A 27,968-nucleotide genomic window follows, 5' to 3' on the forward strand; every position below is an offset into this window, starting at 1 on the left:
ACCTGTCTAACACACAGGGAGACCACAGTGCTGTACACCTGTCCAAAACACGGACAGAGTACAGTGCTGTATAAATGTCTAATACAGGGAGAGAGTACAGTGCTGTACACCTATCTAACACACGGACAGAGTACAGTGCTGTACACCTGTCTAACACATGGAGAGAGCACTGTGCTGTACACCTGTCTTACACACGGAGACAGCACAGTGCTGTACACCTGTCTAACACACAGGGAGACCACAATGCTGTACACCTGTCCAACACACGGACAGAGTACAGTGCTGTATAAATGTCTAATACAGGGAGAGAGTACAGTGCTGTACACCTGTTTAACACATGGAGAGAGTACAGTGCTGTACACCTGTCTAACACACGGAGAGAGCACTGTGCTGTACACCTGTCTAACACACGGACAGAGTACAGTGCTGTATAAATGTCTAACACAGGAAGAGAGCACCGTGCTGTACACCTGTCTAACACATGGAGAGAGCACGGAGAGAGTACAGTTACTGTTACATGTCTAACACAGGGAGAGAGTACAGTGCTGTACACCTGTCTAACACACAGAGAGAGCACTGTGCTGTACACCTGCTTAACACACGGACACAGCACAGTGCTGTACAACTGTCTAACACATGGAGATAGCACACTGCACTACACCTGTCTAACACACGGAGATAGCACAGTGCTGTAGACCTGTCTAACACACAGGGAGAGCACAGTGCTGTACACCTGTCTAACACATGGAGATAGCACAGTGCTATACACCTGTCTAACACACGGAGAGAGCACAGTGCTGTACACCTGTCTAACACATGGACACAGCACAGTGCTGTACACCTGTCTAACACACAGGGAGACCACAGTGCTGTACACCTGTCCAACACACGGACAGTGTACAGTGCTGTATAAATGTCTAATACAGGGAGAGAGTACAGTGCTGCACACCTGTTTAACACATGGAGAGAGTACAGTGCTGTACACCTGTCTAACACACGGAGAGAGCACTGTGCTGTACACCTGTCTAACAAACGGACAGAGTACAGTGCTGTATAAATGTCTAACACAGGAAGAGAGCACCTTGCTGTACACCTGTCTAACACATGGAGAGAGCACTGTGCTGTACACCTGTCTAACACACGGACACAGCACAGTGCTGTACACTTGTCTAACACATGGAGAGAGTACAGTACTGTACAACTGTCTAACACACTGACAGAGTACAGTGCTGTAAAAATGTCTAAAACAGGGAGAGGGTACAGTGCTGTACACCTGTCTAACACACGGAGAGGGCATAGTGCTGTACACCTGTCTTAAAAGCGGAGAGAGCACTGTGGTGTGCTCCTGTCTAACACATGGAGAGAGTACAGTGCTGTACACCTGTCTAACACACAGGGAGAGCACAGTGATGCACACCTGTCTAACACACGGACAGAGCACAGTGCTGCACACCTGTCTAACACACAGGGAGAGCACAGTGATGCACACCTGTCTAACACACGGACAGAGCACAGTGCTGTACACCTGTCTAACACACGGAGAGAGCACTGTGGTGTACTCCTGTCTAACACACAGGGAGAGCACAGTGATGCACACCTGTCTAACACACGGACAGAGCACAGTGTTGTAGACCTGTCTAACACACGGACAGAGCACAGTGCTGCACACCTGTCTAATTCACGGAGATAGCACAGTGTTGTATACCTGTCTAACACATGCAGAGTGCACAGCACTGTACACCTGCCTAATGCATGGAGATAGCACAGTGCTGTCCACCTGTCTAACACAAGGACAGAGTACAGTGCTGTACACCTGTCTAACACATGGACAGAGTACAGTGCTGTACACTTGTCTTACACATGGAGAGAGCACAGTGCTGTACACCTGTCTAACACACAGGGAGAGCACAGTGATGCACACCTGTCTAACACACGGAGAGAGTACAGTGCTGTACTCCTGTCTAACACACGGACAGAGCACAGTGCTGTACACCTGTCTAACACATGGAGAGAGCACTGTGGTGAACAGCTGTCTAACACATGGAGAGAGTACAGTGCTGTACACCTGTCTAACACACGGATATAACACAGTGCTGTACACCTGTCTAACACACAGGGAGAGCACAGTGCCGTACACCTGTCTAACACACGGACAGAGTACAGTGCTGTAAAAATGTCTAACACATGGAGAGAGCACAGTACTGTACACCTGTCTAACACACGGACACAGCACAGTGCTGCACAACTGTCTAACACACGGCGATAGCACAGTGCTGTACACCTGTTTAACACACGGACAGAGTACAGTGCTGTAGACCTGTCTAACACATGGAGAGAGCACAGTACTGTACACCTGTCTAACAATCGGAGACAGCACAGTGCTGTACACCTGTCTAACACACAGGGAGAGCACAGTGCTGCACACCTGTCTAAGACACGGAGGTAGCACAGTGATGTACACCTGTCTAACACACGGACAGAGTACAGTGCTGTACACCTGTCTAACACACGGACAGAGTACAGTGTTGTACACCTGTCTAACACATGGAGAGAGCACAGTGCTGTACACCTGCCTAACGCATGGAGATAGCATAGTGCTGTACGCCTGTCTAACACACGGAGAGGGCACAATGTTGAACACCTGTCTAACACACGGAGAGAGCACAGTGTTGTACACCTGTCTCACACACGGAGAGAGTACAGTGCTGTACACCTGTCTAACGCACGGAGAGAGCACAGTGCTGTATACATGTCTAACACAGGGAGAGAGTACAGTGCTGTGCACCTGTCTGACACACGGACACAGCACAGTGCTGTATGCCTGTCTAACACAAAGACAGAGAGGGATGTACTGTACATGTGTCTGACACACAGATGGAGCACAGTGCTGTACACTTTTCTAACACTCTGAGAGACGGCACAGTGCTGTACACCTGTCTAACAAACGGAGAGAGCACAGTGCTGTACACCTGTCTAACACAAGGGAGAGAGGACAGGGCTGTACACATGTCTAACACACAGGGAGAGCACAGTGCTGTACACCTGTCTAACACACGGACAGAGTACAGTGTTGTACACCTGTCTGACACATGGAGATAGCACAGTGCTGTACACCTGTCTTACACACGGACAGAGCACAGTGCTGTACACCTGTCTAACACACGGAGAGAGCACTGTGGTGTACAGCTGTCTAACACATGGAGAGAGTACAGTGCTGTACACCTGTCAAACACATGGAGAGAGCACAGTGCTGTACACCTACCTTACACAGGGAGATAGCACAGTGCCGTACACCTGTTTAACACAAGGAGAGAGCACCGTGCTGTACTCCTGTCTAACACACAGGGAGAGCACAGTGCTGTACACGTGTCTTACACATGGAGAGAGCACAGTGCTGTACACCTCTCTCACAGACAGTGAGAGCACAGTGCTGTACACCTGTCTAACACACGGAGAGAGCACAGTGCTATACACCTGTCTAACACACGGACACAGCACAGTGCTGTACAAATGTCTAACACATGGCGATAGCACAGTGCTGTACACCTGTCTAACACACGGAGAGAGCACAGTGCTGTACACCTATCTTACACATGGAGAGAGCACAGTGCTGTACACCTGTCAAACACACAGGGAGAGCACAGTGCTGCACACCTGTCTAACACACGGACACAGCACAGTGCTCTACAACTGTCTAACACATGGAGATAGCACAGTGCAGTACACCTGTCGAACACACAGGGAGAGCACAGTGCAGCACACCTGTCTAATACACAGAGATAGCACAGTGTTGTACACCTGTCTAACAAATGCAGAGTGCACAGCACTGTACACCTGCCTAACGCATGGAGATACCACAGTGCTGTACACCTGTCTAACACACGGACAGAGTACAGTGCTGTAGACCTGTCTGACACACGGACAGAGTACAGTGCTGTATAAACGTCTAACACAGGGAGAGAGTACAGTGCTGTACACCTGTCTAACACACAGGGAGAGCACAGTGCTGCACACCTGTCTAAGACACGGAGATAGCACAGTGCTGTACACCTGTCTAACACACGGACAGAGTACAGTGCTGTACACCTGTCTAACACACGGACAGAGTACAGTGTTGTAGACCTGTCTGACACACGGACAGAGTACAGTGCTGTATAAACGTCTAACACAGGGAGAGAGTACAGTGCTGTACACCTGTCTAACACACAGGGAGAGCACAGTGCTGCACACCTGTCTAAGACACGGAGATAGCACAGTGCTGTACACCTGTCTAACACACGGACAGAGTACAGTGCTGTACACCTGTCTAACGCACGGACAGAGTACAGTGTTGTACACCTGTCTAACACATGGAGAGAGCACAGTGCTGTACACCTGCCTAACGCATGGAGATAGCATAGTGCTGTACGCCTGTCTAACACACGGAGAGGGCACAATGTTGAACACCTGTCTAACACACGGAGAGAGCACAGTGTTGTACACCTGTTTCACACATGGAGAGAGTGCAGTGCTGTACACCTGTCTAACACACGGAGAGAGTACAGTGCTGTACACCTGTCTAACACACGGAGAGAGCACAGTGCTGTATACATGTCTAACACAGGGAGAGAGTACAGTGCTGTGCACCGGTCTGACACACGGACACAGCACAGTGCTGTATGCCTGTCTAACACAAAGACAGAGAGGGCTGTACTGTACATGTGTCTGACACACAGATGGAGCACAGTGCTGTACACTTGTCTAACACTCTGAGAGACGGCACAGAGCTGTACACCTGTCTAACAAACGGAGAGAGCACAGTGCTGAACACCTGTCTAACACACGGAGACAGCACAGTGCTGTACACCTGTCTAACACAAGGGAGAGAGGACAGGGCTGTACACCTGTCTAACACACGGACAGAGTACAGTGTTGTACACCTGCCTGACACATGGAGATAGCACAGTGCTGTACACCTGTCTAACACACGGACAGAGCACAGTGCTGTACACCTGTCTAACACACGGACAGAGCACAGTGCTGTACACCTGTCTAACACACGGACAGAGCACAGTGCTGTACACCTGTCTAACACACGGAGAGAGCACTGTGGTGTACAGCTGTCTAACACATGGAGATAGCAAAGTGCTGTACACCTGTCTAACACAAGGACAGAGTACAGTGCTGTACACCTGTCTAACACACGGACAGAGTACAGTGTTGTACACCTGTCTAACACATGGAGATAGCACAGTGCTGTACACCTGTCTAACACAAGGGAGAGAGGACAGGGCTGTACACCTGTCTAACACACGGACAGAGTACAGTGTTGTACACCTGTCTAACACATAGAGATAGCACAGTGCTGTACACCTGTCTAACACACGGACAGAGCACAGTGCTGTACACCTGTCTAACACACGGAGAGAGCACTGTGGTGTACAGCTGTCTAACACATGGAGAGAGAACAGTGCTGTACACCTGTCTAACACAAGGACAGAGTACTGTGCTGTACACCTGTCTAACACATGGACAGAGTACAGTGCTGTACACCTACGTTACACATGGAGAGAGCACAGTGCTGTACACCTGTCTTACACATGGAGTGAGCACATTGCTGTACACCTGTCTAACACATGGAGATAGCACAGTGCCGTACACCTGTTTAACACACGGAGAGAGCACCGTGCTGTACTCCTGTCTAAGACACAGGGAGAGCACAGTGCTGTACACGTGTCTTACACATGGAGAGAGCACAGTGCTGTACACCTGTCTAACACACAGGGAGAGCACAGTGCTGTACACGTGTCTTACACATGGAGAGAGCACAGTGCTGTACCCCTGTCTCACAGACAGTGAGAGCACAGTGCTGTACACCTGTCTAACACACGGAGAGAGCACAGTGCTGTACACCTGTCTAACACACGGACACAGCACAGTGCTGTACAAATGTCTAACACATGGCGATAGCACAGTGCTGTACACCTGTCTAACACACAGGCAGAGCACAGTGATGCACACCTGTCTAACACACGGAGAGAGCATAGTGCTGTACACCTGTCTAACACACGGACACAGCACAGTGCTGTACAACTGTCTAACACACGAAGAGAGCACAATGCTGTACACCTGTCTAACACACAGGGAGAGCACAGTGCTGTACACCTGTCTAACACACGAACACAGCACAGTGCTGTACACAGTCTAACACATGGAGAGAGCACATTGCTGTACACCTGTCTAACACATGGAGATAGCACAGTGCAGTACACCTGTCTAACACACGGAGACAGCACATTGCTGTACAAATGTCGAACACACAGGGAGAGCACAGTGCTGTACACCTGTCTAACACACGGAGAGAGCACAGTGCTGTACACCTGTCAAACACACAGGGAGAGCACAGTGCTGCACACCTGTCTAACACACGGACACAGCACAGTGCTCTACAACTGTCTAACACATGGAGATAGCACAGTGCAGTACACCTGTCGAATACACAGGGAGAGCACAGTGCTGCACACCTCTCTAATACACAGAGATAGCACAGTGTTGTACACCTGTCTAACAAATGCAGAGTGCACAGCACTGTACACCTGCCTAACGCATGGAGATACCACAGTGCTGTACACCTGTCGAACACAAGGACAGAGTACAGTGCTGTACACCTGTCTAACACATGGACAGAGTACAGTGCTGTACACTTGTCTTACACATGGAGAGAGCACAGTGCTGTACACCTGTCTAACACACAGGGAGAGCACAGTGATGCACACCTGTCTAACACACGGAGAGAGCACAGTGCTGTACAACTGTCTTACACACGGACAGAGTACAGTGCTGTACACCTGTCTAACACACGGAGAGAGCACTGTGCTGTACACGTGTCTAACACACGGAGAGAGCACTGTGCTGTACACGTGTCTAACACACGGAGAGAGCACAGTGCTGTGCACCTCTCTAACACACGGAGAGAGCACAGTGCTGAACACCTGTCTAACACACGGAGAGAGCACAGTGCTAAACACCTGTCTTACACACGGACAGAGTACAGTGCTGTATACATGTCTAACACAGGGAGAGAGTACAGTGCTGTACACCTGTCTAACACATGGAGAGAGTACAGTGCCGTACACCTTTCTAACACATGGAGAGAGCACAGTGCTGTACGTCTGTCTAACACATGGAGAGAGCACTGTGCTGTACACCTGTCTAACACACGGACACAGCACAGTGCTGTACAACTGTCTAACACAGGGAGAGAGCACAGTGCTGCACACCTGTCTAAAACACGGACAGTGTACAATGCTGCACACCTGTCTAACACGGACAGAGTACAGTGCTGTACACCTGTCTAACACATGGAGTGAGCAAAGTGCTGTATACCTGTCTAACATGAGGAGAGAGCACAGTGCTGAACACCTGTCTAACACACTGAGAGAGCATAGTACTGTACACCTGTCTGACACACGGAGAGAGCACAGTGCTGTACACCTGTTTAACACACGGAGAGAGCACAGTGCTGTACACCTGTCTAACACACGGAGAGAGCACAGTGCTGCACACCTGTCTAACACATTGAGGGAGCACAGTGTCGAACACCTTTCTAACACACGGTGAGAGCACAGTGCTGTACACCTGTCTAACACACGGAGAGAGCACAGTACTGTACACCTGTCTAACACACAGACACAGCACAGTGCAGTACACCTGTCTAACATATGAGAGAGGGCCGTACTGTACATGTGTCTGACACATGGATGGAGCACATTGGAGTACAGTAGTCTAACTGTCAGAGAGACCACAGTGCTGTAAAACTGTCTAACAGAGGGAGAGATGGCACAGTGCTGAACACCTGTCTGACACACGGAGACAACACAGTGTTGTACACCTGTCTGACACACAGAGAGAGCACACTGCTGAACACCTGTCTGACACACGGAGACAACACAGTGCTGTACACCTGTCTGACACACAGAGAGAGCACACTGCTGAACACCTGTCTGACACACGGAGACAACACAGTGCTGTACACCTGTCTGACACACAGAGAGAGCACAGTGCTGTACACCTGTCTAACACACGGACACAGCACAGTGATGCACACCTGTCTAACACACGGAGAGAGTACAGTGCTGTACACCTGTCTAACACACGGAGAGAGTACAGTGCTGTATACATGTCTAACACAGGGAGAGAGTACAGTGCTGTACACCTGTCTTACACATGGAGAGAGCACAGTGCTGTATCCCTGTCTAACACAAAGACGCATCACAGTGCTGTACAATTGTCTAACACAAGGACACATCACAGTGCTGTACAATTGTCTAACACATGGAGATAGCACAGTGCAATACACCTATCTAACACACGGAGATAACACAGTGTTGTACACCTGTCTAACACACGGACAGAGTACAGTTCTGTATAAATGTCTAACACAGTGAGAGAGTACAGTGTTGTACACCTGTCTAACACATGGAGAGAGTATAGTGCTGTACACCTGTCTAACACACGGAGAGAGCACAGTGCTGTACACCTGTCTAACACACGGACAGAGTACAGTTCTATATAAATGTCTAACACAGGGAGAGAGCACAATGCTGTACACCTGTCTAACACATGGAGAGAGCACAGTACTGTACACCTGTCTAACACACGGACAGTGTACAGTGCTGTACACCTGTCTAACACACGGAGATAGCACAGTGCTGTACACCTGTCTAACACACGGACAGAGCACAGTGCTGTACACCTGTCTAACACACGGACAGAGTACAGTGCTGTATAAAAGTCTAACACAGGGAGAGAGTACAGTGCGGTACACCTGTCTTACACACGGACAGAATACAGTGCTGTATACATGTCTAACACAGGGAGAGAGTACAGTGTTGTGCACCTGTCTAACACATGGAGAGAGCACAGTGCTGTGCACCTGTCTAACACATTAGAGAGCACAGTGCTGTGCACCTGTCTTACACATGGAGAGAGCACAGTGCTGTACCCCTGTCTAACACACAGAGAGAGCACTGAGCTGTACAATTGTCTAACACAAGGACACATCACAGTGCTGTACAATTGTCTAACACAAGGACACATCACAGTGCTGTACAATTGTCTAACACAAGGACATATCACAGTGCTGTACAATTGTCTAACACACGGAGATAACACAGTGCTGTACACCTGTCTAACACACGGACAGAGTACAGTTCTGTATAAATGTCTAAAACAGTGAGAGAGTACAGTGTTGTACACCTGTCTAACACATGGAGAGAGTATAGTGCTGTACACCTGTCTAACACAGGGAGAGAGCACAGTGCTGTACACCTGTCTAACACACGGACAGAGTACAGTTCTGTAAAAATGTCTAACACAGGTAGAGAGCACAATGCTGTACATCTGTCTAACACACGGAGAGAGCACTGTGCTGTACACCTGTCTAACACACGGACAGAGTACAGTTCTGTAAAAATGTCTAACACAGGTAGAGAGCACAATGCTGTACACCTCTCTAACACACGGAGATAGCACAGTGCTGTACACCTGTCTAAAACACGGACAGTGTACAATGCTGTACACCTGTCTAACACACGGACAGAGTACAGTGCTGTATAAACGTCTAACACAGGGAGAGAGTACAGTGCTGTACACCTGTCTAACACACAGGGAGAGCACAGTGCTGCACACCTGTCTAAGACACGGAGATAGCACAGTGCTGTACACCTGTCTAACACACGGACAGAGTACAGTGCTGTACACCTGTCTAACACACGGACAGAGTACAGTGTTGTACACCTGTCTAACACATGGAGAGAGCACAGTGCTGTACACCTGCCTAACGCATGGAGATAGCATAGTGCTGTATGCCTGTCTAACACACGGAGAGGGCACAATGTTGAACACCTGTCTCACACACGGAGAGAGTGCAGTGCTGTACACCTGTCTAACACACGGAGAGAGTACAGTGCTGTACACCTGTCTAACGCACGGAGAGAGCACAGTGCTGTATACATGTCTAACACAGGGAGAGAGTACAGTGCTGTGCACCTGTCTGACACACGGACACAGCACAGTGCTGTATGCCTGTCTAACACAAAGACAGAGAGGGCTGTACTGTACATGTGTCTGACACACAGATGGAGCACAGTGCTGTACACTTGTCTAACACTCTGAGAGACGGCACAGTGCTGTACACCTGTCTAACAGACGGAGAGAGCACAGTGCTGTACACCTGTCTAACACAAGGGAGAGAGGACAGGGCTGTACACATGTCTAACACACAGGGAGAGCACAGTGCTGTACACCTGTCTAACACACGGACAGAGCACAGTGCTGCACACCTGTCTAACACACGGAGAGAGCATTGTGGTGTACAGCTGTCTAACACATGGAGAGAGTACAGTGCTGTACACCTACCTTACACATGGAGATAGCACAGTGCCGTACACCTGTTTAACACACGGAGAGAGCACCGTGCTGTACTCCTGTCTAAGACACAGGGAGAGCACAGTGCTGTACACCTGTCTAACACACAGGGAGAGCACAGTGCTGTACACGTGTCTTACACATGGAGAGAGCACAGTGCTGTACCCCTCTCTCACAGACAGTGAGAGCACAGTGCTGTACACCTGTCTAACACACGGACAGAGCACAGTGCTGTACACCTGTCTAACACACGGACAGAGTACAGTGCTGTATAAAAGTCTAACACAGGGAGAGAGTACAGTGCGGTACACCTGTCTTACACACGGACAGAATACAGTGCTGTATACATGTCTAACACAGGGAGAGAGTACAGTGTTGTGCACCTGTCTAACACATGGAGAGAGCACAGTGCTGTGCACCTGTCTAACACATTAGAGAGCACAGTGCTGTGCACCTGTCTTACACATGGAGAGAGCACAGTGCTGTACCCCTGTCTAACACACAGAGAGAGCACTGAGCTGTACAATTGTCTAACACAAGGACACATCACAGTGCTGTACAATTGTCTAACACAAGGACACATCACAGTGCTGTACAATTGTCTAACACAAGGACATATCACAGTGCTGTACAATTGTCTAACACACGGAGATAACACAGTGCTGTACACCTGTCTAACACACGGACAGAGTACAGTTCTGTATAAATGTCTAAAACAGTGAGAGAGTACAGTGTTGTACACCTGTCTAACACATGGAGAGAGTATAGTGCTGTACACCTGTCTAACACAGGGAGAGAGCACAGTGCTGTACACCTGTCTAACACACGGACAGAGTACAGTTCTGTAAAAATGTCTAACACAGGTAGAGAGCACAATGCTGTACATCTGTCTAACACACGGAGAGAGCACTGTGATGCACACCTGTCTAACACGCGGAGAGAGCACAGTGCTGTACAACTGTCTTACACACGGACAGAGTACAGTGCTGTACACCTGTCTAACACACGGAGAGAGCACTGTGCTGTACACGTGTCTAACACACGGAGAGAGCACTGTGCTGTACACGTGTCTAACACACGGAGAGAGCACAGTGCTGTGCACCTCTCTAACACACGGAGAGAGCACAGTGCTGAACACCTGTCTAACACACGGAGAGAGCACAGTGCTAAACACCTGTCTTACACACGGACAGAGTACAGTGCTGTATACATGTCTAACACAGGGAGAGAGTACAGTGCTGTACACCTGTCTAACACATGGAGAGAGTACAGTGCCGTACACCTTTCTAACACATGGAGAGAGCACAGTGCTGTACGTCTGTCTAACACATGGAGAGAGCACTGTGCTGTACACCTGTCTAACACACGGACACAGCACAGTGCTGTACAACTGTCTAACACAGGGAGAGAGCACAGTGCTGCACACCTGTCTAAAACACGGACAGTGTACAATGCTGCACACCTGTCTAACACGGACAGAGTACAGTGCTGTACACCTGTCTAACACATGGAGTGAGCAAAGTGCTGTATACCTGTCTAACATGAGGAGAGAGCACAGTGCTGAACACCTGTCTAACACACTGAGAGAGCATAGTACTGTACACCTGTCTGACACACGGAGAGAGCACAGTGCTGTACACCTGTTTAACACACGGAGAGAGCACAGTGCTGTACACCTGTCTAACACACGGAGAGAGCACAGTGCTGCACACCTGTCTAACACATTGAGGGAGCACAGTGTCGAACACCTTTCTAACACACGGTGAGAGCACAGTGCTGTACACCTGTCTAACACACGGAGAGAGCACAGTACTGTACACCTGTCTAACACACAGACACAGCACAGTGCAGTACACCTGTCTAACATATGAGAGAGGGCCGTACTGTACATGTGTCTGACACATGGATGGAGCACATTGGAGTACAGTAGTCTAACTGTCAGAGAGACCACAGTGCTGTAAAACTGTCTAACAGAGGGAGAGATGGCACAGTGCTGAACACCTGTCTGACACACGGAGACAACACAGTGTTGTACACCTGTCTGACACACAGAGAGAGCACACTGCTGAACACCTGTCTGACACACGGAGACAACACAGTGCTGTACACCTGTCTGACACACAGAGAGAGCACACTGCTGAACACCTGTCTGACACACGGAGACAACACAGTGCTGTACACCTGTCTGACACACAGAGAGAGCACAGTGCTGTACACCTGTCTAACACACGGACACAGCACAGTGATGCACACCTGTCTAACACACGGAGAGAGTACAGTGCTGTACACCTGTCTAACACACGGAGAGAGTACAGTGCTGTATACATGTCTAACACAGGGAGAGAGTACAGTGCTGTACACCTGTCTTACACATGGAGAGAGCACAGTGCTGTATCCCTGTCTAACACAAAGACGCATCACAGTGCTGTACAATTGTCTAACACAAGGACACATCACAGTGCTGTACAATTGTCTAACACATGGAGATAGCACAGTGCAATACACCTATCTAACACACGGAGATAACACAGTGTTGTACACCTGTCTAACACACGGACAGAGTACAGTTCTGTATAAATGTCTAACACAGTGAGAGAGTACAGTGTTGTACACCTGTCTAACACATGGAGAGAGTATAGTGCTGTACACCTGTCTAACACACGGAGAGAGCACAGTGCTGTACACCTGTCTAACACACGGACAGAGTACAGTTCTATATAAATGTCTAACACAGGGAGAGAGCACAATGCTGTACACCTGTCTAACACATGGAGAGAGCACAGTACTGTACACCTGTCTAACACACGGACAGTGTACAGTGCTGTACACCTGTCTAACACACGGAGATAGCACAGTGCTGTACACCTGTCTAACACACGGACAGAGCACAGTGCTGTACACCTGTCTAACACACGGACAGAGTACAGTGCTGTATAAAAGTCTAACACAGGGAGAGAGTACAGTGCGGTACACCTGTCTTACACACGGACAGAATACAGTGCTGTATACATGTCTAACACAGGGAGAGAGTACAGTGTTGTGCACCTGTCTAACACATGGAGAGAGCACAGTGCTGTGCACCTGTCTAACACATTAGAGAGCACAGTGCTGTGCACCTGTCTTACACATGGAGAGAGCACAGTGCTGTACCCCTGTCTAACACACAGAGAGAGCACTGAGCTGTACAATTGTCTAACACAAGGACACATCACAGTGCTGTACAATTGTCTAACACAAGGACACATCACAGTGCTGTACAATTGTCTAACACAAGGACATATCACAGTGCTGTACAATTGTCTAACACACGGAGATAACACAGTGCTGTACACCTGTCTAACACACGGACAGAGTACAGTTCTGTATAAATGTCTAAAACAGTGAGAGAGTACAGTGTTGTACACCTGTCTAACACATGGAGAGAGTATAGTGCTGTACACCTGTCTAACACAGGGAGAGAGCACAGTGCTGTACACCTGTCTAACACACGGACAGAGTACAGTTCTGTAAAAATGTCTAACACAGGTAGAGAGCACAATGCTGTACATCTGTCTAACACACGGAGAGAGCACTGTGCTGTACACCTGTCTAACACACGGACAGAGTACAGTTCTGTAAAAATGTCTAACACAGGTAGAGAGCACAATGCTGTACACCTCTCTAACACACGGAGATAGCACAGTGCTGTACACCTGTCTAAAACACGGACAGTGTACAATGCTGTACACCTGTCTAACACACGGACAGAGTACAGTGCTGTATAAACGTCTAACACAGGGAGAGAGTACAGTGCTGTACACCTGTCTAACACACAGGGAGAGCACAGTGCTGCACACCTGTCTAAGACACGGAGATAGCACAGTGCTGTACACCTGTCTAACACACGGACAGAGTACAGTGCTGTACACCTGTCTAACACACGGACAGAGTACAGTGTTGTACACCTGTCTAACACATGGAGAGAGCACAGTGCTGTACACCTGCCTAACGCATGGAGATAGCATAGTGCTGTATGCCTGTCTAACACACGGAGAGGGCACAATGTTGAACACCTGTCTCACACACGGAGAGAGTGCAGTGCTGTACACCTGTCTAACACACGGAGAGAGTACAGTGCTGTACACCTGTCTAACGCACGGAGAGAGCACAGTGCTGTATACATGTCTAACACAGGGAGAGAGTACAGTGCTGTGCACCTGTCTGACACACGGACACAGCACAGTGCTGTATGCCTGTCTAACACAAAGACAGAGAGGGCTGTACTGTACATGTGTCTGACACACAGATGGAGCACAGTGCTGTACACTTGTCTAACACTCTGAGAGACGGCACAGTGCTGTACACCTGTCTAACAGACGGAGAGAGCACAGTGCTGTACACCTGTCTAACACAAGGGAGAGAGGACAGGGCTGTACACATGTCTAACACACAGGGAGAGCACAGTGCTGTACACCTGTCTAACACACGGACAGAGCACAGTGCTGCACACCTGTCTAACACACGGAGAGAGCATTGTGGTGTACAGCTGTCTAACACATGGAGAGAGTACAGTGCTGTACACCTACCTTACACATGGAGATAGCACAGTGCCGTACACCTGTTTAACACACGGAGAGAGCACCGTGCTGTACTCCTGTCTAAGACACAGGGAGAGCACAGTGCTGTACACCTGTCTAACACACAGGGAGAGCACAGTGCTGTACACGTGTCTTACACATGGAGAGAGCACAGTGCTGTACCCCTCTCTCACAGACAGTGAGAGCACAGTGCTGTACACCTGTCTAACACACGGAGAGAGCACAGTGCTGTACACCTGTCTAACACATGGTGAGAGCACAGTGCTGTACAAATGTCTAACACATGGCGATAGCACAGTGCTGTACACCTGTCTAACACACAGGGAGAGCACAGTGATGCACACCTGTCTAACACACGGAGAGAGCATAGTGCTGTACACCTGTCTAACACACGGACACAGCACAGTGCTGTACAACTGTCTAACACACGATGAGAGCACAATGCTGTACACCTGTCTAACACACAGGGAGAGCACAGTGCTGTACACCTGTCTAACACATGGAGAGAGCACAGTGCTGTACACCTGTCTAACACACGGAGAGAGCACAGTGCTGTACAAAAATCTTACACATGGAGAGAGCACAGTGCTGCACACCTGTCTAACACACGGACACAGCACACTGCTCTACAACTGTCTAACACATGGAGATAGCACAGTGCAGTACACCTGTCGAACACACAGGGAGAGCACAGTGCTGCACACCTGTCTAATACACAGAGATAGCACAGTGTTGTACACCTGTCTAACAAATGCAGAGTGCACAGCACTGTACACCTGCCTAACGCATGGAGATACCACAGTGCTGTACACCTGTCTAAAACAAGGACAGAGTACAGTGCTGTACACTTGTCTAACACATGGACAGAGTACAGTGCTGTACACTTGTCTTACACATGGAGAGAGCACAGTGCTGTACACCTGTTTAACACACAGAGAGAGCACAGTGATGCACACCTGTCTAACACACGGAGAGAGCACAGTGCTGTACAACTGTCTTACACACGGACAGAGTACAGTGCTATACACCTGTCTAACACACGGAGAGAGCACTGTGCTGTACACGTGTCTAACACACGGAGAGAGCACAGTGCTGTACACCTGTCTAACACACAGAGAGAGCACAGTGCTGGGCACCTGTCTAAAACACGGAGAGAGCACAGTGCTGAACACCTGTCTAACACACGGAGAGAGCACAGTGCTGAACACCTGTCTTACACATGGACAGAGTACAGTGCTGTATACATGTCTAACACAGGGAGAGAGTACAGTGCTGTACACCTGTCTAACACATGGTGAGAGCACAGTGCTGTGAACCTGTCTTACACATGGAGAGAGTACAGTGCCGTACACCTTTCTAACACATGGAGAGAGCACAGTGCTGTACACCTGTCTAACACATGGAGAGAGCACTGTGCTGTACACCTGTCTAACACACAGACACAGCACAGTGCTGTACAACTGTCTAACACACAGGTAGAGCACAGTGCTGAACACCTGTCTAACACACGGAGAGAGCACAGTGCTGAACACCTGTCTAACACACGGAGAGAGCACAGTGCTGTACACCTGTCTAAAACACAGGGAGAGCACAGTGATGCACACCTGTCTAACACACGGAAAGAGCACAGTGCTGTACACCTGTCTAATACACGGAGAGAGCACAGTGCTGTACACCTGTCTAACACACGGAGAGAGCACAGTGCTGTACACCTGTCTAACACACGGACACAGCACAGTGCTGTACGCCTGTCTAACATATGAGAGAGGGCCGTACTGTACATGTGTCTGACACATGGATGGAGCACATTGGAGTACAGCAGTCTAACTGTCAGAGAGACCACAGTGCTGTAAAACTGTCTAACACAGGGAGAGATGGCACAGTGCTGTACACCTGTCTGACACACAGAGAGAGCACAGTGCTGTACACCTGTCTGACGCACAGAGAGAGCACAGTGCTGTACACCTGTCTAACACACGGAGAGAGCACAGTGCTGAACACCTGTCTAACACACGGAGAGAGCACACTGCTGAACACCTGTCTTACACACGGACAGAGTACAGTGCTGTATACATGTCTAACACAGGGAGAGAGCACAGTGCAGTACACCTTTCTAACACATGGAGAGAGCACAGTGCTGTACACCTGTCTAACACATGGAGAAAGCACTGTGCTGTACACCTGTCTAACACACGGACACAGCACAGTGCTGTACAACTGTCTAACACATGGAGATATCACAGTGCTGTACACCTGTCTAACACACAGGGAGAGCACAGTGATGCACACCTGTCTAACACACGGAGAGAGCACAGTGCTGTACACCTGTCTTACACACGGACAGAGTACAGTGCTGTACACCTGTCTAACACACGGACACAGCACAGTGCTGTACACCTGTCTAACACACGGAGGGAGCACAGTGCTGTACACCTTTCTAACACATGGAGAGAGCACAGTGCTGTACACCTGTCTAACACATGGAGAAAGCACTGTGCTGTACACCTGTCTAACACACGGACACAGCACAGTGCTGTACAACTGTCTAACACATGGAGATATCACAGTGCTGTACACCTGTCTAACACACAGGGAGAGCACAGTGATGCACACCTGTCTAACACACGGAGAGAGCACAGTGCTGTACACCTGTCTTACACACGGACAGAGTACAGTGCTGTACACCTGTCTAACACACGGACACAGCACAGTGCTGTACACCTGTCTAATACACGGACACAGCACAGTGATGCACACCTGTCTAACACACGGAGGGAGCACAGTGCTGTACACCTGTCTAACACACGGAGAGAGCACAGTGCTGTACACCTGTCTAACACACGGAGAGAGCACAGTGCTGTACACCTGTCTAACACACGGAGAGAGCACAGTGCTGTACACCTGTCTAACACACGGAGAGAGCACAGTGCTGTACACCTGTCTAACTCACGGAGAGAGCACAGTACTGTACACCTGTCTAACACGCGGAGAGGGCACAGTGCTGTGCACCTGTCTAACACACGGAGAGAGCACAGAGCTGTGCACCTGTCTAACACACGGAGAGAGCACAGTGCTGTGCACCTGTCTAACACACGGAGAGAGCACAGTGCTGTGCACCTGTCTAACACACGGAGAGAGCACAGTGCTGTGCACCTGTCTAACACACGGAGAGAGCACAGTGCTGTGCACCTGTCTAACACACGGAGAGAGCACAGTGCTGTGCACCTGTCTAACACACGGAGAGAGCACAGTGCTGTGCACCTGTCTAACACACGGAGAGAGCACAGTGCTGTACTCCTGTCTAACACACGGAGAGAGCACAGTGCTGTACACCTGTCTAACACACGGAGAGAGCACAGTGCTGTGCACCTGTCTAACATATGGAGAAAGCACAGTGCTGTACACCTGTCTAACACACGGAGAGAGCACAGTACTGTACACCTGTCTAACACACGGACACAGCACAGTGCTGTACGCCTGTCTAACATATGAGAGAGGGCCGTACTGTACACGTGTCTGACACATGGATGGAGCACATTGGAGTACAGTAGTCTAACTGTCAGAGAGACCACAGTGCTGTAAAACTGTCTAACACAGGGAGAGATGGCACACTGCTGAACACCTGTCTGACACATGGAGACAACACAGTGTTGTACACCTGTCTGACACAGAGAGAGAGCACAGTGCTGTACACCTGTCTAACACACGAAGAGAGCACAATGTGTACACATGTCTAACACACAGGGAGAGCACAGTGCTGTGCACGTGTCTAACACACAGAGGGAGAACAGTGCTGTAGACGTGTCTTACACATGGAGAGAGCACAGTGCTGAACACCTGTCTAACACACGGACAGAGTACAGTGCTGTATAAAAGTCTAACACAGGGAGAGAGTACAGTGCTGTACACCTGTCTAACACACGGAGAGAGCACTGTGCTGTAAACCTGTCTAACACATGGAGACAGCACAGTGCTGTACACCTGTCTAACACACGGAGAGAGCACAGTGCTGTACACCTGTCTAACACGCAGAGAGAGTATAGTGCTGCACACCTGTCTAACACATTGAGGGAGCACAGTGTCGAACACCTTTCTAACACACGGTGAGAGCACAGTGCTGTACACCTGTCTAACACACGGAGAGAGTACAGTGCTGTACACCTGTCTAACACACGGACAGAATACAGTGCTGTATAAAAGTCTAACACACGGAGAGAGCACGGTGCTGTACACCTGTCTAACACACGGAGAGAGCACAGTACTGTACACCTGTCTAACACGCGGAGAGAGTACAGTACTGTACACCTGTCTAACACACAGACACAGCACAGTGCTGTACGCCTGTCTAACACACAGACACAGCACAGTGCAGTACACCTGTCTAACATATGAGAGAGGGCCGTACTGTACATGTGTCTGACACATGGATGGAGCACATTGGAGTACAGTAGTCTAACTGTCAGAGAGACCACAGTGCTGTAAAACTGTCTAACACATGGAGAGAGCACAGTGCTGTACACCTGTCTAACACACGGAGACAACACAGTGTTGTACACCTGTCTGACACACAGAGAGAGCACACTGCTGAACACCTGTCTTACACACGGACAGAGTACAGTGCTGTATACATGTCTAACACAGGGAGAGAGTACAGTGCTGTACACCTGTCTAACACATGGTGAGAGCACAGTGCTGTGCACCTGTCTTACACATGGATAGAGTACAGTGCAGTACACCTTTCTAACACATGGAGAGAGCACAGTGCTGTACACCTGTCTAACACATGGAGAAAGCACTGTGCTGTACACCTGTCTAACACACGGACACAGCACAGTGCTGTACAACTGTCTAACACATGGAGAGAGCACAGTGCTGTACACCTGTCTAACACACGGAGAGAGCACAGTGCTGAACACCTGTCTTACACACGGACAGAGTACAGTGCTGTATATATGTCTAACACAGGGAGAGAGTACAGTGCTGTGCACCTGTCTTACACATGGAGAGAGCACAGTGCTGTATCCCTGTCTAACACACAGAGAGAGCACTGTGCTGTACAATTGTCTAACACAAGGACACATCACACTGCTGTACAATTGTCTAACACAAGGACACAGCACAGTGCTGTACAATTGTCTAACACATGGAGATAGCACAGTGCAATACACCTATCTAACACACGGAGATAACACAGTGTTGTACACCTGTCAAACACACGGACAGAGTACAGTTCTGTATAAATGTCCAACACAGTGAGAGAGTACAGTGTTGTACACCTGTCTAACACATGGAGAGAGTATAGTGCTGTACACCTCTCTAACACACGGAGATAGCACAGTGCTGTACACCTGTCTAACACACGGACAGTGTACAGTGCTGTACACCTGTCTAACACACGGAGATAGCACAGTGCTGTACACCTGTCTACCACACGGACAGAGTATAGTGCTGTACACCTGTCTTTCACACGGACACAGCACAGTGCTGTACACCTGTCTATCACACGGAGAGGGCACAGTGCTGTACATCTGTCTTACACACGGAGATAGCACAGTGCTGTACACCTGTCTAACACACGGACAGTGTACAGTGCTGTACACCTGTCTAACACACGGAGATAGCACAGTGCTGTACACCTGTCTAACACACGGACAGAGTATAGTGCTGTACACCTGTCTTTCACACGGACACAGCACAGTGCTGTACACCTGTCTATCACACGGAGAGGGCACAGTGCTGTACATCTGTCTTACACACGGAGATAGCACAGTGCTGTACACCTGTCTAACACACGGACAGTGTACAGTGCTGTACACCTGTCTAACACACGGAGATAGCACAGTGCTGTACACCTGTCTTTCACACGGACACAGCACAGTGCTTTACACCTGTCTAACACACGGACAGAGTACAGTGCTGTATAAAAGTCTAACACAGGGAGAGAGTACAGTGCGGTACACCTGTCTTACACATGGACAGAGTACAGTGCTGTATACATGTCTAAGACAGGGAGAGAGTACAGTGCTGTGCACCTGTCTAACACATGGAGAGAGCACAGTGCTGTGCACCTGTCTTACACATGGAGAGAGCACAGTGCTATACACCTGCCTAACACATGGAGAGAGCACAGTGCTGCACACCTGTCTAACACACAGAGAGAGCACTGAGCTGTACAATTGTCTAACACAAGGACACATCACAGTGCTGTACAATTGTCTAACACAAGGACATATCACAGTGCTGTTCAATTGTCTAACACATGGAGATAGCACAGTGCAGTACACCTATCTAACACACGGAGATAACACAGTGCTGTACACCGGTCTTTCACACGGACAGAGTACAGTTCTGTATAAATGTCTAAAACAGTGAGAGAGTACAGTGTTGTACACCTGTCTAACACATGGAGAGAGTATAGTGCTGTACACCTGTCTAAGACACGGAGAGAGCACAGTGCTGTACACCTGTCTAACACACGGACAGTGTACAGTGCTGTACACCTGTCTAACACACGGAGATAGCACAGTGCTGTACACCTGTCTAACACACGAACAGAGTACAGTTCTGTATAAATGTCTAACACAGGGAGAGAGCACAATGCTGTACACCTGTCTAACACACGGAGAGAGCACTGTGCTGTACACCTCTCTAACACATGGAGATAGCACCGTGCTGTACACCTCTATAAAACACGGACAGTGTACAATGCTGTATAAACGTCTAACACAGGGAGAGAGTACAGTGCTGTATACCTGTCTAACATGAGGAGAGAGCACAGTGCTGTACACCTGTCTAACACACTGAGAGAGCACAGTACTGTACACCTGTCTGACACATGGAGAGAGCACAGTGCTGAACACCTGTCTAACACACGGAGAGAGCACAGTGCTGAACACCTGTCTTACACACGGACAGAGTACAGTGCTGTATATATGTCTAACACAGGGAGAGAGTACAGTGCTGTGCACCTGTCTTACACATGGAGAGAGCACAGTGCTGTATCCCTGTCTAACACACAGAGAGAGCACTGTGCTGTACAATTGTCTAACACAAGGACACATCACAGTGCTGTACAATTGTCTAACACAAGGACGCAGCACAGTGCTGTACAATTGTCTAACACATGGAGATAGCACAGTGCAATACACCTATCTAACACACGGAGATAACACAGTGTTGTACATCAGTCTAACACACGGACAGAGTACAGTTCTGTATAAATGTCTAAAAGAGTGAGAGAGTACAGTGTTGTACACCTGTCTAACACATGGAGAGAGTATAGTGCTGTACACCTGTCTAACACACGGAGAGAGTACAGTGCTGTACACCTGTCTAACACACGGACAGAGTACAGTTCTGTATAAATGTCTAACACAGGGAGAGAGCACAATGCTGTACACCTGTCTAACACACGGAGAGAGCACTGTGCTGAACACCTCTCTAACACACGGAGAGAGCACAGTGCTGTACACCTGTCTATCACATGGAGAGAGCACAGTGCGGTACACCTGTCTAACACATGGAGAGGGCACAGTGCTGTACACCTGTCTAACACACGGAGATAGCACAGTGCGGTACACCTGTCGAACACATGGAGAGGGCACAGTGCTGTACACCTGTCTAACACACGGAGAGAGCACAGTGCGGTACACCTGTCTTACACACGGACAGAGTACAGTGCTGTATACATGTCTAACACAGGGAGAGAGTACAGTGCTGTGCACCTGTCTAACACATGGAGAGAGCACAGTGCTGTGCACCTGTCTAACACATGGAGAGAGCACAGTGCTGTGCACCTGTCTAACACATGGAGAGAGCACAGTGCTGTGCACCTGTCTTACACATGGAGATAGCACTGTGCTGTACACCTGTCTAACACACTGAGAGAGCATAGTACTGTACACCTGTCTGACACACGGAGAGAGCAAAGTGCTGTACACCTGTCTAACACACTGAAAGAGCACAGTACTGTACACCTGTCTGACACACGGAGAGAGCACAGTGCTGTACACCTGTTTAACACACGGAGAGAGCACAGTGCTGTACACCTGTCTAACACACGGAGAGAGCACAGTGCTGCACACCTGTCTAACACATTGAGGGAGCACAGTGTCGAACACCTTTCTAACACACGGTGAGAGCACAGTACTGTACAACTGTCTTACACACGGACAGAGTACAGTGCTGTACACCTGTCTAACACACGGAGAGAGCACTGTGCTGTACACGTGTCTAACACACGGAGAGAGCACAGTGCTGTACACCTGTCTAACACACAGAGAGAGCACAGTACTGTGCACCTGTCTAACACACGGAGAGAGCACAGTGCTGAACACCTGTCTAACACACGGAGAGAGCACAGTGCTAAACACCTGTCTTACACACGGACAGAGTACAGTGCTGTATACATGTCTAACACAGGGAGAGAGTACAGTGCTGTACACCTGTCTAACACATGGAGAGAGTACAGTGCCGTACACCTTTCTAACACATGGAGAGAGCACAGTGCTGTACGACTGTCTAACACATGGAGAGAGCACTGTGCTGTACACCTGTCTAACACACGGACACAGCACAGTGCTGTACAACTGTCTAACACAGGGAGAGAGCACAGTGCTGCACACCTGTCTAAAACACGGACAGTGTACAATGCTGCACACCTGTCTAACACGGACAGAGTACAGTGCTGTACACCTGTCTAACACATGGAGTGAGCAAAGTGCTGTATACCTGTCTAACATGAGGAGAGAGCACAGTGCTGAACACCTGTCTAACACACTGAGAGAGCATAGTACTGTACACCTGTCTGACACACGGAGAGAGCACAGTGCTGTACACCTGTCTAACACACTGAAAGAGCACAGTACTGTACACCTGTCTGACACACGGAGAGAGCACAGTGCTGTACACCTGTTTAACACACGGAGAGAGCACAGTGCTGTACACCTGTCTAACACACGGAGAGAGCACAGTGCTGCACATCTGTCTAACACATTGAGGGAGCACAGTGTCGAACACCTTTCTAACACACGGTGAGAGCACAGTGCTGTACACCTGTCTAACACACGGAGAGAGCACAGTGCTGTACACCTGTCTAACACACGGAGAGAGCACAGTACTGTACACCTGTCTAACACACAGACACAGCACAGTGCAGTACACCTGTCTAACATATGAGAGAGGGCCGTACTGTACATGTGTCTGACACATGGATGGAGCACATTGGAGTACAGTAGTCTAACTGTCAGAGAGACCACAGTGCTGTAAAACTGTCTAACAGAGGGAGAGATGGCACAGTGCTGAACACCTGTCTGACACACGGAGACAACACAGTGTTGTACACCTGTCTGACACACAGAGAGAGCACAGTGCTGTACACCTGTCTGACACACGGAGAGAGCACAGTGCTGTACACCTGTCTAAAACATGGAGAGAGCACAGTGCTGTACACCTGTCTAACACACGGAGAGAGCACAGTGCTGTACACCTGTCTAACACACGGAGAGAGCACAGTGCTGTACACCTGTCTAACTCACGGAGAGGGCACAGTACTGTACACCTGTCTAACACGCGGAGAGAGCACAGTGCTGTACTCCTGTCTAACACACGGAGAGAGCACAGTGCTGTGCACCTGTCTAACACACGGAGAGAGCACAGTGCTGTACACCTGTCTAACACACGGACACAGCACAGTGCTGTACGCCTGTCTAACATATGAGAGAGGGCCGTACTGTACATGTGTGTGACACATGGATGGAGCACATTGGAGTACAGTAGTCTAACGGTCAGAGAGACCACAGTGCTGTAAAACTGTCTAACACAGGGAGAGATGGCACAGTGCTGAACACCTGTCTGACACACGGAGACAACACAGTGTTGTACACCTGTCGGACACACAGAGAGAGCACAGTGCTGTGCACCTATCTAATACACGGACACAGCTCAATGATGCACACCTGTCTGACACACAGGGAGAGCACAGTGCTGTGCACGTGTCTAACACACAGAGGGAGAACAGTGCTGTACACGTGTCTAACACACGGACAGAGTACAGTGCTGTATACAAGTCTAACACAGGGAGAGAGTACAGTGCTGTACACCTGTCTAATACATGGAGAGAGCAAAGTACTGTACACCTGTCTAACACATGGAGACAACACAGTGCTGTACACCTGTCTAACACACAGAGAGAGCACAGTGCTGTACACCTGTCTAACACACGGACAGAGTACAGTGCTGTATAAAAGTCTAACACAGGGAGAGAGTACAGTGCTGTACACCTGTCTAATACATGGAGAGAGCAAAGTACTGTACACCTGTCTAACACATGGAGACAGCACAGTGCTGTACACCTGTCTAACACACAGAGAGAGCACAGTGCTGTACACCTGTCTAACACACACAGAGAGCACAGTGCTGTACACCTGTCTAACACGCGGAGAGAGTACAGTGCTGTACACCTGTCTAACACATGGAGAGAGCACAGTGCTGTACACCTGTCTAACACGCGGAGAGAGTACAGTACTGTACACCTGTCTAACACACAGACACAGCACAGTGCTGTACGCCTGTCTAACACACAGACACAGCACAGTGCAGTACACCTGTCTAACATATGAGAGAGGGCCGTACTGTACATGTGTCTGACACATGGATGGAGCACATTGGAGTACAGTAGTCCAACTGTCAGAGAGACCACAGTGCTGTAAAACTGTCTAACACAGGGAGAGATGGCACAGTGCTGTACACCTGTCTGACACACGGAGACAACACAGTGCTGTACACCTGTCTGACACACAGAGAGAGCACAGTGCTGTACACCTGTCTAACACACGGACACAGCACAGTGATGCACACCTGTCTAACACACGAAGAGAGCAGTGTGTACACATGCCTAACACACAGGGAGAGCACAGTGCTGTGCACGTGTCTAACACACAGAGGGAGAACAGTGCTGCACACCTGTCTAACACAAGGAGTGAGGACAGTGCTGTACACCTGTCTAACACACGGACACAGCACAGTGCTGTATGCCTGTCTATCACAAAGACAGAGAGGGCTGTACTGTACATGTGTCTGCCACGCAGATGGAGCACAGTGCTGTACACTTCTCTAATACTCAGAGAGACCACAGTGCTGTACACCTGTCTAACACACGGAGAGAGCACAGTGCTGTACACCTGTCTAACACACGGAGAGAGCACAGTGCTGTACACCTGTCTAACACACGGACACAGCACAGTGCTGTACAAATGTCTAACACACAGACACAGCACAGTGCTGTACAAATGTCTAACACACAGGGAGAGTACAGTGCTGTACACCTGTCTAACACACAGAGAGAGCACAGTGCTGTACACCTGTCTAACACACGGACACAGCAAGGTGCTGTGCATCGATCCAACACACAGTGAGAGCACAGTACTGTACAACTGTCTAACATATGAAGACAGCACAGTGCTGTACACCTGTCTGACACACAGGGAGAGCACAGTGCTGTACACCTGTCTAACACACAGGGAGAGCACAGTGCTGTACACGTGTCTAATACTTGGACACAGCACAGTGATGTACACCTGTCGAACACACGAAGAGAGCACAGTGCTGTACACCTGTCTAACACACGGACACAGCACAGTGCTGTATGCCTGTCTAACACAAAGACAGAGATGGCTGTACTGTACATGTGTCTGACAAACAGATGGAGCACAGTGCTGTACACTTCTCTAATACTCAGAGAGACCACAGTGCTGTACACTTGTGTAACACATGGAGATGGCACAGTGATGCACACCTGTCTAACACATGGACAGAGCACAGTGCTGTTCACCTGTCTAACACACGGAGAGAGCACAGTGCTGTACACTTGTGTAACACATGGACATGGCACAGTGATGCACACCTGTCTAACACACGGACAGAGCACAGTGCTGTTCACCTGTCTAACACACGGAGAGAGCACAGTGCTGTACACCTGTCTAACACATGAGAGAGGGCCGTACTGTACATGTGTCTGACATATGGATGGTGCACAGTGCTGCCACTTCTCCAATACTCAGAGAAACAACAGTGCTGTAAAACTGTCTAACACAGGGAGTGATGGCATAGTGCTGTACACCTGTCTGACACACGGAGACAACAAAGTGCTGTACTCCCGTCTAACACACGGACTCAGCACAGTGATGCACACCTGTCTAACACAAGGAGAGAGGACAGTGCTGTACACATGTCTAACAGACAGGAAAAGCACAGTGCTGTACACCTGTCTAACACATGGACAGAGTACAGTGCTGCACACCTGTCTAACACACGGAGAGTGCACAGTGCTGTACACCTGTCTAACACAAAGGGAGAGCACAGTGCTGTACACCTGTCTAACACACGGAGAGAGCACAGTGCTGTACACCTGTCTAACACACGGAGAATGCACAGTGCTGTACACCTGTCTAACACAAGGAGAGAGCACAGTTCCGTACACCTGTCTAACACACGGACACAGCACAATGCTGTGCATCTATCCAACACACAGTGAGAGCACAGTACTGTACACCTGTCTAACACACGGACACAGCACAGTGCTGTACACCTGTCCAACACACGAAGAGAGCACAGTGGAGTACACCTGTCTAACACATGAAGAGAGCACAGTGCTGTACACCTGTCTAACACACGAAGAGAGCACAGTGCTGTACACCTGTCTAACACACGAAGAGAGCACAGTGCTGTACACCTGTCTAACACACGGGGAGAACACAGTTCTGTACACCTGTCTAACACACGAAGAGAGCACAGTGCTGTACACCTGTCTTACATGCAGAGAGACCACAGTGCAGTGCACCTTTCTAACACGCGGAGAGAGCACAGTGCTGTACGCCTGTCTAACACAAAGACAGAGAGTGCCGTACTGTACATGTGTCTGACACACAGATGGAGCACAGTGCTGTACACTTCTCTAATACTCAGAGAGAGCACAGTGCTGTACAC

Source organism: Chiloscyllium punctatum, chromosome 40, assembly GCF_047496795.1.
Source record: "Chiloscyllium punctatum isolate Juve2018m chromosome 40, sChiPun1.3, whole genome shotgun sequence".
Lineage (NCBI taxonomy): Eukaryota > Metazoa > Chordata > Chondrichthyes > Orectolobiformes > Hemiscylliidae > Chiloscyllium > Chiloscyllium punctatum.